Source organism: Mustela lutreola, chromosome 17 (genome assembly GCF_030435805.1).
Source record: "Mustela lutreola isolate mMusLut2 chromosome 17, mMusLut2.pri, whole genome shotgun sequence".
In the NCBI taxonomy this organism is placed as follows: Eukaryota; Metazoa; Chordata; class Mammalia; order Carnivora; family Mustelidae; genus Mustela; species Mustela lutreola.
This window is the reverse complement of record NC_081306.1, coordinates 8,098,839-8,117,507: the sequence shown is the minus strand read 5'-3', so window position 1 is coordinate 8,117,507 and position 18,669 is coordinate 8,098,839. Positions and strand designations below refer to the sequence as shown.

The following is an 18,669-nucleotide window of genomic DNA, read 5'->3' as shown; positions in this document are numbered from 1 at the left end:
TCTCTTTCATTGAAAATAGGATCTAAGGAGATATGCAGAAAATTCATAACACATCTGTAGGTTCCCCTAGGATTGCATTTTGACTCTGTCACCTATGTGTCACCAAACATTTTATTGGCATGGTCGAAAATAAACTCTCGCAATCAAGATCTTGGTGCTAAATGATGTCTTGTATCAGTGGACTTTCATATATCGTGACCCGAGCGGAAATTATTCCTGAAAGGAAGAAGGAAAGAAAAGTTCAACGAGTGTAACGGGTGTCAGTGACTTATGTCGTAGGAACATTTTGGTGGGTAAACACAGGTGTCTGTTCCTTTACATTTGTACTTCCATAGTGTGTATTTTGATTTGTTTTCAAGGCTTGACTCATTTATTTGAGAGAGAGTGAGAGCATGAGAGGGGAGAAGATCAGAGGTAGAAGGCGACGTCCCTCGGAGCTCGGAGCTGGGAGCCCGATGCGGGACTTGATCCCGGGACTCCAGGATCATGACCTGAGCTGAAGGCATTTGCCCAATCAACTGAGCTACCCAGGTGCCCTGCATTCTGTGTTTTTGAAGGGAGCAGGGCAAGCACTCCAATTTATGTAATGACATTGTCAAATTTGGCTCCACTCATCACTCAGACAGAGAGGAGAAGGAATCGATTTTTGGACCTGAGGTGCTGTCGTAAAGGCCTGTCCCAGTGTAGGGACAGGCTTCCTGGGACCAGAGCAGCCTCAGTGCCTCCCCCAGAGCAGCGCCACACCCCCGCACCCCATTAGTCCCCCAGCGCCCCCAGTCCCCTTAACCCCCTCATCGTCCCCTTAGAGCATTGCGGAGATTCCCAGGGCAGCCGGCAGAGGGCGCCCGCATGCCTCCAGCCAGCGGGGCTGTTTGCTCCCGTGCTCAGCAGCCTTAGGGGTAGGCGGCGCGCCATGACGTCATCTGACGCTGGGTTTCAGGGCAGGAAGGGTTTGTGCCGCCAGCTGAGGACCCTCAGACCCTCAGACCCTCAGGGCTGCGTTTACAGCAAGTTCTGACGCTGCCCCGGAGAGACCCTCGGGACTTTGCAGCAGCTTGGTGCCTCCTGTGGTGCGATGGCTGGAGTGCCCTTGTGGGCTGAGAGCTGAGGAGGGGGCTCTGGGCGGCTTCCCGAGACAGGCTGGTAGGTGAGCCGCCTCCTTGTTGCATTTTTGGTGTCGTTCCCACAGTTTGGTCCTCGTTTTCCTCGAGGGTGTTTGAATAAGACCTATTTGACTCAGGCTTGACCCTGGCTAGAGGGGTCGTGCGACGCCATTCCGCAGATGCCGCGGTTGGTTTGTTACAGATGCAGGCTTGTTTCTGGGGAGAAATCCGGACTCGAATTAAGAGGAACGGGAGCAGCATGTGGTTGTGAGTGAAAACCCCAAATGCTGACTCTCGGGGCGCCCTAGAAGAATGCACTTGGGACCCATTGCCGATTACTGCTGGAATCAGAGCCCCAGGTAAAAACAATGTGCCGTCCAGTTTCTAACCTTCAAGGTTAGAGTTACCAGCAAATGTTGGGTTTGTGGAGAAGGAAGGAAAACTGAATGTAGGCCAAAGAAGCTGCGACTAAACCTTTGGCACATTGGGGGACTTGGGAGAGGTTCACTGTTGTCAGAGAAAGGAAAATTAGAAAGGCTGTTAAGAACCAGAAGTGCGTTGGAGGCATCTGGTAGTTCAAATCATTATGGCTTCTCCGGGGTGAGTCCTGTTGGAGGAGGTGGGGGGCTGGATAGAGAGATGAGAATAGAGTTCTGCTGGCTAGAATAGTGTAGTACCCATGTGCAGGGTCAAGTCCATGTCCTGCTTTTGGTTCCCCCGTTTATATGGAGTGGTAGTGTGTCAGAACACCCCCTACCAAAGCCTCTTCCCTCTGCTGTGACGTTCCCCTTATGACTTTGCTCGTTCTGACCAAGATTTGCCTTGATGAACGAAATAAGTCAGCCAGAGAAAGACAGGTACTATACGATTTCACTCATTTGTGGAATTTATGGTATGAAACATGGGAGTTGCACTGTGAAAAGTCTGCTCTACTGCAGTGTGGTTAGGTTGAACAGAGGCAACTCGATCTTTGCTTTATATGATATAAAACATAAAAGAGAAGGAAAAAGAGGCAAACCAAGAAACAACTCTTAGCTAGAGAAGAACTTGCTGGTAATCAGAGGGGTGGTGTTTGGGGGCATGGGTTCAACAGGTGATGGGGATTGAGCCTTACTCTTGTTCTGGGCGCCAGGTGTTGCATGGAAGTGCTGAGTCACACCTGAAATGAATAGAACAGTGTATGTGAGTTCATAGTAATGTAAATTAAAACGTTAGGGAAATGTCCCTGGAAGAATTTTAAGTCAACAGTCAAGTTTTTTGTATTTAGTGGTATTGTGTTTCAGTGCTAGCAAAGCCTTCTCTGGTTTGCCTGTCTCATGTTGGAGGGTATGTGCATGACAGCTCTAAACTACTCAGGTGACCGCTGAGGAGCAGGGAGGGTTAGAAGGGAGAAAGTCTCACCAGCTCCCCATGTGAAGTCTGTATCTGCTCCAGATTGAGACAGTGAGCCCGCATCCCCTCACTGGTTCTTGGGATTTGAGAGACAGCAAGTGCAGAACCAAAGCAAGGTGACAATTCCAAACCATATGTTGGTTCTATACCAGGACCCTATATATGAAAGGAGCCAGCTGAAAATATTTATTGGCACTCGTTTGGGCTGAAGGAGGAAGGTTTTCTCCCTATGAAGGCCCACCCAGAGTCCTGTATGTCTCCTGGAAGTGTCCTCCATGCGTGGCTATGAGCGAAATAGTGAAATACTGGGAAAGCGCACTGACTGAAATCAGGGAGCACGTTTGGGGACATAGAGTACACTGAAAAACGTGAAGCATTCATTGGAGAACATGTTGCAAGAATAGGAATTCTTCCAGGACATTTCCAAACAGTATTGATTTTTCAAAAGAACTGTTTAGAACTCTATGTGTTATCAAAAGTGATCTGTTATGTTGTAACTTCAGAAACCATGCATTTGGATTCGAATCAGGATTCAGTTAGTAGTAGAGGTAAAGGAACGACTTTTGAACTCTGAACCTTCTAAACATCTAGAAATGCTCACAAGATCAAAGTGAGTTTTTTCTGGAAAGGTGATAATCCAAAGAAGTTTCCTCCTTTTGGAAGAGACTGGGAGATGCAGAAAGTGGCATATTCTTTGCACAGAATATGGAGAAGGAGCAATAGTGAGAAGAGGAATGCAGGCCTTGTTGGACATGTGGGGAAAGGGGTCTCCCCAGATGTTTTGTATTTCAGTTGGTGCAGTAATAACCTTCTTGTGACCAGATGATGTACAGGTCAAGTCAGGCTTTGGTGCCTTCTTTAAAGGTGTCCTGGGGACCCAAGAATCCATTCCCTGGGGTTTGGCAGTGCAGGGTTTAATTAGCAGTATTGGAGAGGGGCCTCTCAGGGGAGGTTGGAGAGAATCTTTGTGTTGGTGTCTTTCCCAACAGAATGTCCAGGTTGCAAGGTGTGACGGTCACGGTTAGTGTCCCTGGGAGTGCACTGGGAAAAGTCTGCTCTACTGCAGCATGGTTAGGTTGAAGAGAGGCAACTCGATCTTTGCTTTATTGAAATATATCCCCTTTTCCAACTGTGGGTCCAAAGAGGCAGAGGTCGGATGCACAGTGTCCAGTTTCTATCTCCCAGGGGGAGAGACTGGTTTCCAAAAAGGGGTGGGCTTGAGATTTAGGAGGGACGGCAATCCCTTTGACCCAGGTAGTTGTTTTTTCCAGGTGAGTCCCCAGTAGTGTGGTCATTGTGTGAGACTAACTTTGAAGACAGAGGACAGTAATGTACAATGAAATTGTTGTAAAACTAGGGAAACATCACAAACTGGCGAAACGCCTGCATGGTAGAATGGGTTTTCTGGTCACTGTGTATAGTTTAAGAGGGTTTCCCTGGGAAGGGTAATTTTTTCTAACAGGATTTTAGCTGCAAAAGAGTCATTGGCCTTTCTCCAAGGGGAAGCTTTTGTCCAGTGAGAAGACCTATAGGCACATTGACTAACACCTACTTATATCCATGAGATGAGGAAATTGCATGAAATCCAGTTGCCAAATGTCTGATGGTTCATTGAGTGGTTTAAAATGCCCAGGGGAGGTATGGACTTGTTTCCCAGGATTGTATTTTGGACATGTGAGACAAGCAAGGTATGCCATTTTTGCAGGCGTTGTAACATTTCCCCGTCCATAGTGATTCATGAATGCTCTCAAGTTGTCAGCAGAGCAATTGTTTGCTGCTGGCACAGTTGTCAGGGGTGGGAATTTTAGAACATTGGGCAGGGCCAGATTGTTCTTTGCTCCAAGCCTAAAATCTCTCTTTTTATCCAGGTGTCATTAGATTTGCAACATTGTTTCTCCTTGTCTGGGCCCCATTGTTGGCCATGTCTGGTCAATTATTCCAACTTCTCTGTTGGTCGGACATCCCTCCTGAACATGACCGAGGTCTGGATATTGATCTCCTTTTGAGAAGCTTTTTTGGACAGAATATCAGCGAGGGGGTTTCCTTTGGCTTCCCGGGATCCAAGTGCAGAATATCCCTGGAACCTTAATAATGACCAGATCTGCAGGCAGAAGTGTGGCATCTGATGCGTTTTGAACATGGGCACCATTTTCCATCTCATCCTCCTTGTAGGGAAGGAAACCGCATTGCTTCCATAATATTCCAGAACCATGAGCGAGCTGCCCAAAGCACATACCAAGTATCGGCATCCATGTTTGTGGTCGTGCTGCTGGCTAAAGTAGAAGCTGGAGTAAGGGCGTGTAACTCATCCTGCTGGCCTGAAGCAGCCAGAGGGAAAGGTGCTGCCTCAGTGTGTTCAAAGTGAGTTGCAGTAGCATACTTGTCATGATATTTGTCATTTTGCTCCTTTAAAGAGGAATCATCAGAAGAGCATGGAAAGTCTGCATCGGTTAGAGCAGTTTGCTGCAGGTTGTCACGGAGTCAGCAGGTGATCTGTCAGTGCGAAGCAGCTGTGAGGGGTTTCATACGTGAAGGGGGGCAGAAGGGTGGCAGGGGTGAGGCTGTTGGAACCAGAAAGAGTTCTGTTGGAGTGGTAAGCAGGAGGATTTCATAGGAGGTGAGGCGACCGGCTGGAAAATGCTGAGTGTGAGGCGAATTCAGAAGGGCTTCTACTACATGGGCATGGGATGGTGAAAGGGGATGCTGTGACCAGGTCTTCAGTGGCCTCATCCCAGAGGGTGGGGGCAGGGTGGCTCTGAGGTCGGGGGCGTATCCCCCAGCCACGGCATCTACCTGTTGACGCCAATAGCCTACGGGGTGATGGTGCTCCCTGTGTCCTGGGGTGAGCACTCCAAGGGCATTCCCTTCCCTGTCACACAGAGAGAGGGAAAAGGGAAGTTGATAGTGAGGAAGCCCGAGGGAAGGGGCTGTTGGTCGACTTCTGTTTCAGGTTTCAAAGGCTGTGTCATCCCCCTTTTTCTGATTAATAGAGTTTGGTTTCTCAGTGTTTGGTAAAGCCTGTCATGGCTGAGAAGTTTGGAATCCACTGTTGACAGTAGCCGGTTAGTCTAGGAAAGCCTGGGTATAGGCATTTCGTTTTAGGTTGTGAGAAGTTGAGGATGCCTTGAGTCTACTTGGATCCAGATGTGGTCCTTGTTCTGAGATCAGGTGACGTAAATACCTAACGCGAGTTTGAGCAAACTGCGGTTTTTCTTCGGAGCCGTTATGTCCCTTTTAAGGCCAGAAGTTATCCCAGGTGGATGCTTTTTTCTCAGGAGGGAAGCAGAGATGCCAATCATTTACAAATTGTAACAAAGGAGAGCCCACAGCCCACTTCCTGTCATGTGGTGGGCAACATGTGCCAAGGGAAGAGGGAGATCTAGGCCTCCAGCCCTGAAATGAGTAAGTCCCAGGAACATAAAGCAGAGAGCAAGGAATACAGTCAGTAATCGTTGTGATGGAATGGCATAGATGGTAGGTCTGCTTGTGAACATAGCATAACATTTAAACGTTTAAACTTCCATAATCACTAATTGTGAGCCTGAAACGAATGTAATATTGGGTGTGAACTGTAGTAAGAGAAAGAAAAAGAGACAACTTGGAAATCTGGAGTCTCTTTAGATCCTCAGACGTCTTAACTCCAAAGGGGCCGATTTCAACAGGTTTGGGAAAGGAGGGAGCAGAGGGAGCTTCAGAGAAAAAGCAGGGCTAGTGAAGGGATCAGAGGGTAGGATCAGGGGAGATGAGAGGGCGCAGAGAGAGCAGAGGGAGATGGTGCCAGATGGGGCCTGATGGTGTGGCCTGAGCACAAGGTTGTTCCCTCTGCTGTGTAGACAAAGAAGGTGAGGGAGGGGACGAAGAGGACTCAGAAGCTGTTTTGTCTCTCTAGGTGTATGATTATCTCATTTAGTTTACAAATTGTATACAGAGAGATGCGTTTTTAGTTTTGATAGCATTTGGAAGCTTCAAAATACTGATTGAAATAGGCATCCCATTTTAGAGCCATGGTTGTCCAATTCAGCTTTGAGAAAATTAAGGTTGGGATGATCAAAACTTCCCCATCATGGCCATTGAAGTTCTACATTATTTCTGGTTAAGCCAGACCATTTATTTGTCAATGTGCATGCAGAGGGACCATTTAAAAAAAATTTTTTAGTTTTTTGAATCTTATTTTTTTAACATATAATTTATTATTTGCCCCAGATGTGCAGGTCTGTGACTCATCAGGCTTACACATTTTACAGCATTCACTATTGCCCATGCCCTCCCCAGTGTCCATAACCCAACCACTCTTTGCCTACCCCCCTGCCTCCCAGGAACCCTCAGTTTGTTTTCTGAGATTGAATCTCTTATGGTTTGTCTCCCTCCTGATCCCATCTTATTTCATTGTTTTCTTCACTACTCCCCAACCCCACCATTATCTCTCAAATTGCTCATATTAGAGAGATTGTATGATAATTGTCTTTCTCTAGATTGACTTAATTAGCTTAGCATTTAACCTTAGTCTAGTTCCATCCACATCATTGCAAATGGCAAGATTTCATTTTTTTGGTAGCTGCATAGTATTCCATTGTGTACATCTTCTTTATCCCTTCATCTGTTGATGGACATCTAGGTTCTTTCCATGGTTTGGCTATTGTGGACATTGCTGCTATAAACATTTGGGTGCACGTGCCCCTTCGGATCACTACATTTGTATCTGTAGGGTAAATACCCAGTAGTGCGATTGCTGGGTCATAGCGTAGCTCTATTTTCAACTTTTTGAGAAAGCTACATACTGTTTTCCAGAGTGTCTACACCAGCTTGCATTCCCAGAAGCAGTGTAGGAGGGTTCCCCTTTTTCCACATGCTCGCCAACACCTGTCATGTCTTGACTTGTTCATTTTAGCCATTCTGACTGGTGTGAGGTGGTATCTCATTGTGGTTTTGATTTATATTTCACTGATGCTGAGTGATGCTGGAAGTCTTCTTTGCAGAAATGTCTGTTCATGTCTTCTGCCCATTTAATGATTGGATTATTTGCTCTTTGGGTGTTCAGTTTGATAAGATCTTTATAGATTTTGGATACAAGCCCTTTATCTCTTCTGTTATTTGAGAATATCTTCTCCCATTCTGTCTGTTGTCTTTTGGTTTTGTTGACATTTTCCTTTGCTGTCCAAAAGCTTTGCTCTTGATGAAGTCCCAATAGTTCATTTTTACCCTTGCCTCCCTTGCCTTTGGCGATGTTTCTAGGAAGAAGTTGCTGTGGCTGAGGTCAAAGAGGGTGCTGTCCATGTTCTCCTTAAGGATTTTGATGGGTTCCTGTCTCACATTAAGGTCTTTCATCCATTTTGAGTCTATTTTTGTGTGTGGTGTAAGGAAATGGTCCAGTTTCATTTTTCTGTGTTGGTTGTCCAATTTTCCCAACACCATTTGTTGAAGAGACTGTCATTTTCACATTGGACATTTTATCGTGCTTTGTTGGAGATTACTTGACCATAGAGTTGAGGGTCTATTTCTGGGCTGTCTCTTCTGTTCCATTGATCTTCATGTCTGTTTTTGTGCCAGTACCGTACTGTCTTTATGAGGACAGCTTTGTAATAGAGCTTGACATCTGGAATGGTGATGCCACCAAGTTTAGTTTTCTTTTTCAGCATTCCTCTGGCTATTTGGTGTCTTTTCTGGTTCCATATAAATTTTAGGATTACTTGTTCCATTTCTTTGAAAAAAATGGATGGTATTTTGATAGGGATTGCATTAAATGTGTAGATTGCTTTAGGTAGCATAGACTCTTTCACAATATTTGTTCTTCCAATCCATGACCATGGAACGTCTTTCCATTTCTTTGTGTCTTCCTCAACTCTTTTCTTGAGTAGTGTATAGTTTTCCAAGGAAAGGTTCTTTAACCTCTTTGGTTAGGTTTATTCATAGGTATCTTATGGTTTTGGGTGTAATTATATATGGGATTGACTCCTTAAGTTCTCTTTCTTCTGTTTTGCTGTTGGTGTCTAGAAATGCAACTGATTTCTGAGCATTGATCTTATATCCTGACACTTGTCTGAATTCCTATATGGGTTCTAGCAGTTTTGGAGTGGAGTGTTTTGGGTTTTCCACATCACGTATCATATCATCTGCAAAGAGTGGGAGTTGGACTTCTTTGCCTATTCGGATGTCTTTTATCTCCTTTATTGTCTGATTGCTGAGGCTAGGACTTCTAGTACTATGTTGAATAGCAGTGGTCATAGTGCACATCCTTGCTGTGTTCCTAACCTTTGGGGAAAAGCTCTCATTTTTCCCTATTGAGAATGATATTTGCTGTGGGTATTTCATGTATGACTTTGATGGTATTTCAGGATATACCCTCTGTCCCTACATTGTGAAGGGTTTTGATCAGAAAACGTTGCTGTCAGTTGTCAAAAGATTGTTCAGAATCTATTTAGATTATCATATGGTTCTTCTTCTTTTATTAATGTATTGTATCACATGGATTGATTTGCGGATGTTGAACCATCCTTGCAGCCCAGGAATAAATCCCACTTGGTCATGGTGAATAATCCTTTTAACATACTGTTGGATCCAATGGCTAGTATTTTGGTGAGAATTTTTGCATCCATGTTCATCAAGGATATTGGTCTGTAATTCTCCTCTTTGATGGGGTCTTTGTTTGGTTTTGGGATCAAGGTAATGCTGTACCTTATATAATGAGTTTGATAGTTTTCCTTCCATTTCTATTTTTTGGGACAGTTTTAGGAGAATAGGTATTAATTCTTCTTTAAATGCTTGATAGAATTCCCCTGGGAAGCCGTCTGGGCTCTTGTTTTTTGGGAGATTTTTGATGACTGCTTCAACCTCCTGACTGGATATGGGTCTATGCAGGTTTTATATTTCTTCCTGGTTCAGTTTTGTTAGTTTATACGTCTCTAGGAATGCATTCATTTCTTCCAGATTTTCAAGTTTGCTGGCATAGAGTTACTCGTAATATGTTCTTATAGTTGTTTGTATTTCCTGGGTGTTGGTTGTGATCTCTCCTTTTCCATTCATGTTTTTATTAATGTGGGTCATTTCTCTTTTCTTTTTCATAAGTCTGGCCAGGCGTTTATCAATCTTACTAATTCTTTCAAAGAACCAGCTCCCAGTTTTGTCGTTTTGTTTTACTCTTCTTTTGGCTTCTATTTCACTGATTTCTACTCTGATATTTATAATTTCTCTTCTTCTGCTGGATTTAGGCTTTCTTTGCTGTTCTTTCTCCAGCTCTTTTAGGTGAAGTGTTAGGCTGTGTACTTGAGACCCTTATTGTTTCTTCTGAAAGGCTTGTATCACTATATACATTCCTCTCAGGGCTGCCTTTTTGTGTCCCAAAGATTTTGAACAGTTTTGTTTTCGTTTGCATTTGTTTCCATGAAGGTTTTCAATTCTTCTTTAATTTCCTGGTTGACCCATTCATTCTTTAGTTGGATGCTCTTTCATTTCCATGTATTTGAGTTCCTTCCAACTTTCCTCTTGTAATTGAGTTCTAGCTTCAGAGCATTGTGGTGTGAAAATATGCAGGGAATGATCCCAGTCTTTTGGTACCAGTGGAGATGTGATTTGTGACCCAGGATGTGATCTATTCTGGAGAATGTTCCATGTACACTAGAGAAGAAAGTAGATTCTGTTGCTTTGGGATGGAATGTTCTGAATGTATCTGTGATGTCCATCTGGTGCAGTGTGTCATTTAAAGACTTTATTTCCTTGTTCATCTTTTGCTTAGATGATGTGTCCATTTCATTCAGGGGTTTGTTAAAGTCCCCTACTATTATTGTGTTATTGTTGATACGTTTCTTTGCTTTTGTCATTAATTGGTTTATATAATTGGCTGCTTCCATGTTAGAGGCATAGATCCTTAAAATTGTTAGATCTTCTTGTTGAATAGGCCCTTTATGTATCATATAGTTTCCTTCCTCATGTCCTATTGTACTCTTTGGTGCAAGGATTGCCACCCCAGCTTTCTTTTGATGTCCATTAGCATGGTAAATTGTTTTCCACCCCCTCACTTTAAATCTCGATGTGTCTTTATGCCAAAAATGAGTTTCTTGTAAACAGCACATCAATGGGTCTTGTTTTTTTAATCCATTCTGGTACCCTGTGTGTTTTCCCTGAGGCATTTAACCCTTTTATATTCAGGCTAGCTATTGAAAGATAAGAATTTAGTGCCATTGTATTGCCAGTAAGGTGACTGTTACTGTATATTGTCTCTGTTCCTTTCTGGTCTATTACTTTTAAGCTCTGTCTTTGCTTTGAGGACCCCTTTCAGTATTTCCTGTAGGGCTAGTTTGGTGTTTGCCAGTTCTGTTAGTTTTTGTTTGTCCTGGAAGCTTTTTCTCTCTCCTTCTATTTTCAATGACAGCCTAGCTGGATATAGTATTCTTGGCTCCTATGTTTCTAGTTTAGTGCTCTGAATATATCATGCCAGTCCTTTCTGGCCTGCCAGGTCTCTGTGGATAAGTCCGCTGTCAATCTACTATTTCTACCATTGTATGTTACAGTCATCTTGTCCTGAGCTGCTTTCAGGATTTTACTCTTTGTCATGAAGACTTGGAAGTTTTACTGTTAGATGATGTAGACCTGTATTTTATTGATTTTGAGGGGTATTCTCTGTGCCTCCTTGGTTTTGATGCTTGCTTCCTTTGCCATATTAGGGAAATTCTTTACTATATTTCAGTCCGATATACCTTCTGCCCTCTCTCTGTATCTTCCTCTGGGAACCCAGTTATTCTAGTATTGTTTCATGTTATGGTATCACTTATCTCTTGAATTCTCCCCTCATGGTCCAGTAGTTGTTTGTCTCCCTTTTGCTCAGCTTCTTTATTCTCTGTCATGTGGTCCTCTATATCACTAATTCACTCTTCTGCCTCAGTTATCCTAGAAGTAAGACATTCCTTTTTTCTAAAGATTTTATTTATTTATTTATTTGACAGACAGAGATTCCAAGTAGGCAGAGAGGCAGGCAGAGAGAGGGGGGAAACAGGCTCCCTGCTAAGTAGAGAGGCCGATGCAGGGCTTGGTCTCAGAACCCTGAGAATGTGACCTGAGCCAAAGGCAGAGGCTTAACTCACTGATCCACCCAGGTGCCCCAAGAGGTTCCATTTTTTATTGCACCTCATTAATAGCTGTTGAAATTTCAACTTCATTAAATTTATTTTATTTTAATTATTTTATTTTATTTTAATTTTATTTCTCCAGAAAGGGATTTCTTTTATTTTAATTTATTTTTTATTTATTTTCAGCATAACAGTATTCTTTATTTTTGCACCACACCCAGTACTCCATGCAATCGGTGCCCTCTATAATACCTACCACCTGGTACCCTGACCTCCTACCCCCTGCCCCTTCAAAACCCTCAGATTGTTTTTCAGAGTCCATAGTCTCTCATGGTTCGCCTCCCTTTCCAATTTCCTCCAACTCCCTTCTCCTCTCTATCTCCCCATGTCCTCCATGCTATTTGTTATGCTTCACAAATAAGTGAAACCATATGATAATTGACTCTCTCTTCTTGACTTATTTCACTCAGCATAATCTCTTCCAGTCCCTTCCATGTTGCTACAAAAGTTGGGTATTCATCCTTTCTGATGGAGGCATAATACTCCATAGTGTATATGCACCACATCTTCCTTTTCCATTCGTCCATTGAAGGGCATCTTGATTCTTCCCACAGTTAGGCAACTGTGGCCATTGCTGCTATAAACATTGGGGTACAGATGGCCCTTCTTTTCACTACATCTGTATCTTTGGGGTAAATACCCGGGAGTGAAATGGCAGGGTCATAGGGAAGTTCTATTTTTAATTTCTTGAGGAATCTCCACACTCTTCTCCAAAGAGGCTGCACCAACTTATATTCACACCAACAGTGTTAAGAGGGTTACCCTTTCTCAATATCCCCTCCAACACATGTTGTTTCCTGTCTTGCTAATTTTGGCCTTTCTAATTGGTGTAAGGTGATATCTCAATGTGGTTTTGATTTGAAACTCCCTGATGGCTAGTGATGATGAACATTTTTTCATGTGTCTGATAGACATTTGTATGTCTTCATTGGAGAAGTGTCTGTCCATATCTTCTGCCCATTTTTTGATATGATTGTCTGTTTTGTGTGTGTTAAGTTTGAGGAGTTCTTTATAGATCCTGGATATCAACCTTTTGTCTGTACTGTCATTTGCAAATATCTTCTCCCATTCCGTGGGTTGCCTCTTTGTTTTCTTGACTGTTTCCTTTGCTGTACAGAAGCTTTTGATTTTGTTGAAGTCCCAAAAGTTGATCTTCGCTTTTGTTTCCTTTGCCTTTGGAGACATATCTTGAAAGAAGTTGCTGTGGCTGATATTGAAGAGATTACTGCCTATGTACTCTTCTAGGCTTCTGATGGATTCCTGTCTCACGTTGAGGTCTTTTATCCATTTTGAGTTTATCTTTGTGTGTGGTGTAAGAGAACAGTCAAGTTTCATTCTTCTACATATAGCTGCCTTGTTTTCCCAGCACCATTTATTGAAGAGACTGTCTTTTTTCCACTGTATATTTTTTCCTGTTTTGTCGAAGATTATTTGACCATAGAGTTGAGGGTCCATATCTGGGCTCTCTACTCTGTTCTACTGGTCTATGTGTCTGTTTTTATGCCAGTACCATGCTGTATTGGTGATCACAGCTTTGTAGTAAAGCTTCAAATCAGGTAACGTGACGACCCCCATTTTATTTTTGTTTTTCAACATTTCCTTAGCGATTCGGGGTCTCTTCTGATTCCATACAAATTTTAGGATTATTTGCTCCAGCTCTTTGAAGAATACCGGTGGAATTTTGATCAGAATAGCATTAAAAGTATAGATTGCTCTAGGCAGTATAGACATTTTAACGTTTATTCTTCCGATTCAAGAGCATGGAATGGTCTTCCATCTTTTTGTGTCTTCTTCAATTTCTTTCATGAGTGTTCTGTAGTTCCTTGAGTACAGATCCTTTACCTCTTTGGTTAGGTTTATTTCCAGGTATCTTATGGTTCTTGGTGCTATAGTAAATGGAATTGATTCTCTAATTTCCCTTTCTGTATTTTCATTGTTAGTGTATAAGAAAGCCACTGATTTCTGTACATTGACTTTGTATCCTGCCACGTTGCTGAATTGTTGTATGAGTTCTAGTAGTTTGGGTTTTCCTTATAAAGAATCATGTCATCTGCAAAGAGAGTGTGTTTCACTTCTTCATTACCAATTTGGATACCTTTTATTTCTCTTTGTTGTCTGATTGCTGTTGATAGGACTTCTAGTACTATGTTGAACAAGAGTGGTGAGAGTGGGCATCCTTGTCGTGTTCCTGATCTCAACGGGAAGGCTACAAGCTTTTTCCCATTGAGGATGATATTTGCTGTGGGTCTTTCATAGATAGATTTGATGAAGTTCAGGAATGTTCCCTCTATCCCTATACTTTGAAGCATTTTAATCAGGAACAGATGCTGGATTTTGTCAAATGCTTTTTCTGCATGGATTGAGAGGACCATGTGGTTCTTCTCTCTTCTCTTATTAATTTGTTCTATCACATTGATTGATTTGCCAATGTTGAACCATCCTTGAAGCCCAGGTATGAGTCCCACCTGGTCATGGTGGATAATCTTTTTAATGTGCTGTTGGGTCCTGTTTGCTAGGATCTTGTTGAGAATCTTAGTATCCATATTCATCAGTGATATTGGTCTAAAATTCTCCTTTTTGGTAGGGTCTTTGCCTGGTTTGGGGATCATGGTAATGCTTGCTTCATAGAGTCTGGACGTTTTCCTTCTGCTTCAATTTTTTGGAAACAGCTTCAGGAGAATACGTGTTATTTCTTCTTTGAAAGTTTGGTAGAATTCCCCAGGGAATCCATCAGGTCCTGGGCTCTTGTTTTTTGGGAGGTCTTTGATCAGTGCTTCAGTCTCATTACTAGATATTGGTCTATTCAGGTTGTCAACTTCTTCCTGGTTCAATTTTGGGAGTTTATAGTTTTCCAGGAATCCATTTCATCCATGCATCCATTTCATCTAGGTTGCTTAGCTTATTGGCATATAACTGTTGATAATAACTTCTGATGGTTGTTTCTGCTTCCTTGGTGTTCATTGTGATCTCTCCCTTTTCACTCATAATTTTATGAATTTGAGCTTTCTCTATCTTTTTTTGGATTAGTGTGGCCAGTGGTTTATCGATCTTATTCTTTCAAAAAAACAGCTTCTAGTTTCATTGATAGGTTCTACTGTATCTCTGGTTTCTACCTCATTGATCTCAGCTCTAATCTTGATTATTTCTCTTCTTATGCATAGAGTTGGTTTGATTTGTTGTTGATTCTCCAGTTCTTTAATGTGTAGAGACAGCTGGTGTGTGCTGGATTTTTCAATTTTTTTGAGGGATGCTTGGATGGCTATGTATTTCCCCCATAGGACTGTCTTTGCTGTATCCCGAAGTGTCTTTGGACCGAAGTGTCTTCATTCTCATTGGTTTCTGTGAATTGTTTCAGTTCTTTGATCTCCTGCTTGATGCAAAAATTCTTAAGCAAGGTGGTCTTTAGCTTCCAGGTGTTTGAGTTCCTTTTGAACTTTTCCTTGTGATTGAGCTCCAGTTTCAAAGCATTGTGATCTGAGAATGTGCAGGGAATAATCTCAATCTTTTGGTATCAGTTGAGTCCTTATTTGTGACCCAGTATGTGGTCTATTCTGGAGAAGGTTCTGTGTGCACTTGAGAAGAATGAGTATTCTGTTGTTGTAGGGTGGAATGTTCTGTATATATCTATGATGTCCATCTGGTCCAATGTGTCATTCAATGCTCTTGTTTCTTTATTGATTTTCTGCTTCGATCTGTTTCTGAGGGAGGCGTGTTAAGGTCTCCAACGATTAGTGTATTCATATCAATATGACTCTTTATCTTGATTAACAGTTTTCTTATGTAATTGGCTGCTCTCATATTGGGGGCATAGATATTTACAATTGTTAGATCATCTTGGTGGATAGTCCCTTTAAGAATGATGTAGTGTCCTTCTGTATCTCTGACTACAGTCTTTAGTTTAAAATCTAATTTGTCTGATATGAGAATTGCTGCCCCAGCCTTCTGTTGAGGCCCATTGGCATAAAAGATGCTTCTCCATCCCTTCACTTTCAGTCTGGGTGTATCTTTAGGTTCAAAATTGGTCTCTTGGAGACAACATATGGATGGGTCCTATTGTTTTATCCAATCTGCAACCCTGTGCCATTTTATGGGCTCATTTAGGCCATTCACATTGAGGATGATTATTGATAGATATGTTTTTAATTGACATTGTGTTACCTTTGAAGTCTTTCTTTCTGTAGATTGTCTCTATATTTCTGTTAAGTGCTATTCTTGGACTTTTTCCTGTTTTATAGAACCCCCCTTAATATTTCCTGCAGTGTCGGCTTGGTGGTTGCATAGTCTTTTAAGCCTTGCCGGTCTTGGAAACTCTTTATCTCTCCATCCATTTTGAATGTCAGTCTTGCTGGATAAAGTATTCTTGGCTGCATGTTCTTCTCATTCAGTGCCCTGAATATATCTTGCCAGCCCTTTCTGGCTTGCTAGGTCTCTGTGGACAGGTCTGATGTTATTCTGATGGGCTTTCCTCTGTACGTAAGGATCTTCTTTGTCCTAGCTGCTTTCAGGAGGTTCTGCCTACAATTATAATTCTTCATTCTTACTATTAGGTGTCTCGAGGACTTTTGAGAATCTGTAATCTTGGGGGGAAACCGTTCGGCCTCTAGTACATGAACACTGGTTCCATTCACGAGATTCGGAAAATTTTCATGAAGAACTTGTTCCACTATATCTTCTAGACTTCTTTCTTTCCCTCCCCTTCAGGGATTCCAATAATTCTGACGTTGGAAGTTTTCATGGCATCATTTATTTCCCTGATTCTGTTTTTGTGGCTTCCAAGCTGTTTGTTCCAGGCTTCCTCCTGATCCTTTCTATCTGTTTGTCCTCCAGATCACTAATTCTATCTTCTGTCTCAGTTAGTCTAGCATTGAGAGAATTTAGATTAGATTGGAACTCATTGAGAGCATTGTGAAGCGCATCCCTCATAGCTTTCAGCTCTTCCCTAACATTGAAAACATGATCTCTGGTCGTTTTCAGTTCAGCCCTAATCAATTCCTTTTGGTCACCCATGGCTTTCTCCAACCTAGCTATTGCTTGGATAATTGTTAGCCTGAATTCTCTTTCCGACATATTGTCTATGTTGATAGCCGTTAGCTCTGTTGCAGAAGGTTCATCCTCTGTATTTTTCTTCTCTTGGGCATTCCTCCTCCTAGTCATTTTGGTGAGAGAAGACTGAACGGGTGTCCTGGATGTATCGACCGTGGTACAGTCAAGGTGCACCCTGGAATGCTTCTGAGAAATCAGGGTTCCCCACCCAAATGAGAGGAAAAAGAAAAGGAAAAGAAAAAGAGAGAGGAATGAAAGGTGAGATAAAAGAGAAGGTTCAGCCCAAATAGGCCCCAAGGTAAGATTTATGAAGTATACAAACAAACACAGACGAACAAAAAGACAAGAGGGGACTCAGGATTTTTTGCTTGTACCCAAAACCACGTCAGTGGCGGCTGTCTGGGAAGCTCCAGGCCGCCAGAGAGGTTCCAAGCAGCGATGGCACACTGAGATTTTCCCCCTGGCCCGGGCTGGGAGTGCCTGGTCTTTCCGGTCCGAGAGCACCAGGCTGGCGCCTGTGTGCACCTCTCTCAGGGGAGGGCGCGGGGCACGACTCGGACTCTGATGGCATGGCAGGGCACTCGCGTGGGGACTGCAAAAAGGCTGTGTTTCTGTTGGCTGGTGAGGCTCCCAGCCCCTCACGGGAGCCGGGCGCCACGCACTCTCAGGCGCACTGGTGGTTCAGGGACGAGACCTGGTTTCTCTGCTGCAGTCTCTCTGGCTCTGCATCAAGGGTGGCTGTCCTGGCTCTGGGACAGCCCTGACCCTAATACCCCGATTCCCCGCAATTTCCCCCCAGTGATCCTTTGCTCTTTTTGAGTGCTTTCTACCAGACTCCCGAGTTAATGCTGGTCCCAGGCGCAGGGCACTCTCCTATGGGGATATTACTTTCCATCGGGTCGCCTCTGGTGGCTCCCTCCCCCTTTTGTTTATCTTTCGATCTCAGTCCGACTTTCCCACTCCGCTTTACCTGCCCACTGGCGTCTTCTGCTCCGGTAGAGATCCAGATGTGTATAATTCTGATCTCAGGCTGATTTCGTGGGTGATCAGAGTTCTTTGGAAGGTAATCAGCTCACTTTAGGGTACAGGTTGAAAGGGCGCCTCCTCCTGCTTCCCCGCCATCTTGTCTCCCCCTCAGAAAGGGACTTTCTGATATCGTCCATGCCTTGTTTGAGCCCAGCTAGCCCCTTGATAATCATCATTCTGAACTCTAGATCTGACATATTACCAATGTCTGTATAGATTAGTTCCCTGGCCGTGCGTACTGCCTCTTGTCTTTTTTTGTAGTGAGTTTTTCCACCTTGTCATTTTATCCAGTTAAGAATATATGAATGAGAGAATAAAATACTTACAGGGTGGCAAAGACCCCAGAAAAATATACGCTAACTATTTCAGAAGAGACGTGAAAGTGGAGGAGGTAAAAGGGGGGGGGATATCTATATACCTATATATCTATATCTATGTCTATCTATCTATCTATCTATATGTTAGACTGGTGAATAGAACAGAGTCACTCACTTTATTTTTGGTGTATTCTATTCTCTTAGAAAAAACTACCTCTCAAAATTTTATCATTATTTTTTAAAATTTAATTTTTTTAATTTAAAAAATATATTTTTAAAATATTTTTATTCATTTATTTGAGAGGGAGAGAGAGACAGAATTAGAGAGCACAAGAAGGAGATCAGAGGGAGAAGTAGACTCCCCATGGAACCAGGAGCCTGATGAGGGCCTCGAGCCCAGGATTCTGGGATCACAACCTGAGCGGAAGGCAGTCACTTAACCAAATGAGCCACCCAGGCACCCAGCCTCTCAAATTTTAAAGAAATAGAAATGCATTTATACAAAAATAAAGGTAAACATGATGAAGGGCTGCAATATGACTTTAAAGATGAAAATTAGAAAAGATTCTAAAAAAGGAATTGATTACTTGGTTGGAAAAAAAAAGGAGGGAATGTGATCAGGCTGGAGCTAGATTTAGGGTATATGTTGATCTATTACAAGAAATTATA

General features: G+C 42.7%; 1 long non-coding RNA gene across 1 annotated transcript in view; it reads left to right on the top strand.

Annotated features, from left to right (window-relative positions):
- Window positions 1-530: 530 nt before the first annotated feature.
- LOC131819675 (uncharacterized) overlaps window positions 531-18,669 on the top strand; it is a 28,538-nt gene continuing 10,399 nt past the window's right edge. The window contains exons 1-2 of the long non-coding RNA XR_009349282.1: window positions 531-1,143; window positions 1,306-1,462. This is a non-coding gene — a long non-coding RNA (uncharacterized LOC131819675). The remainder of the gene's footprint in view (window positions 1,144-1,305; window positions 1,463-18,669) is intronic.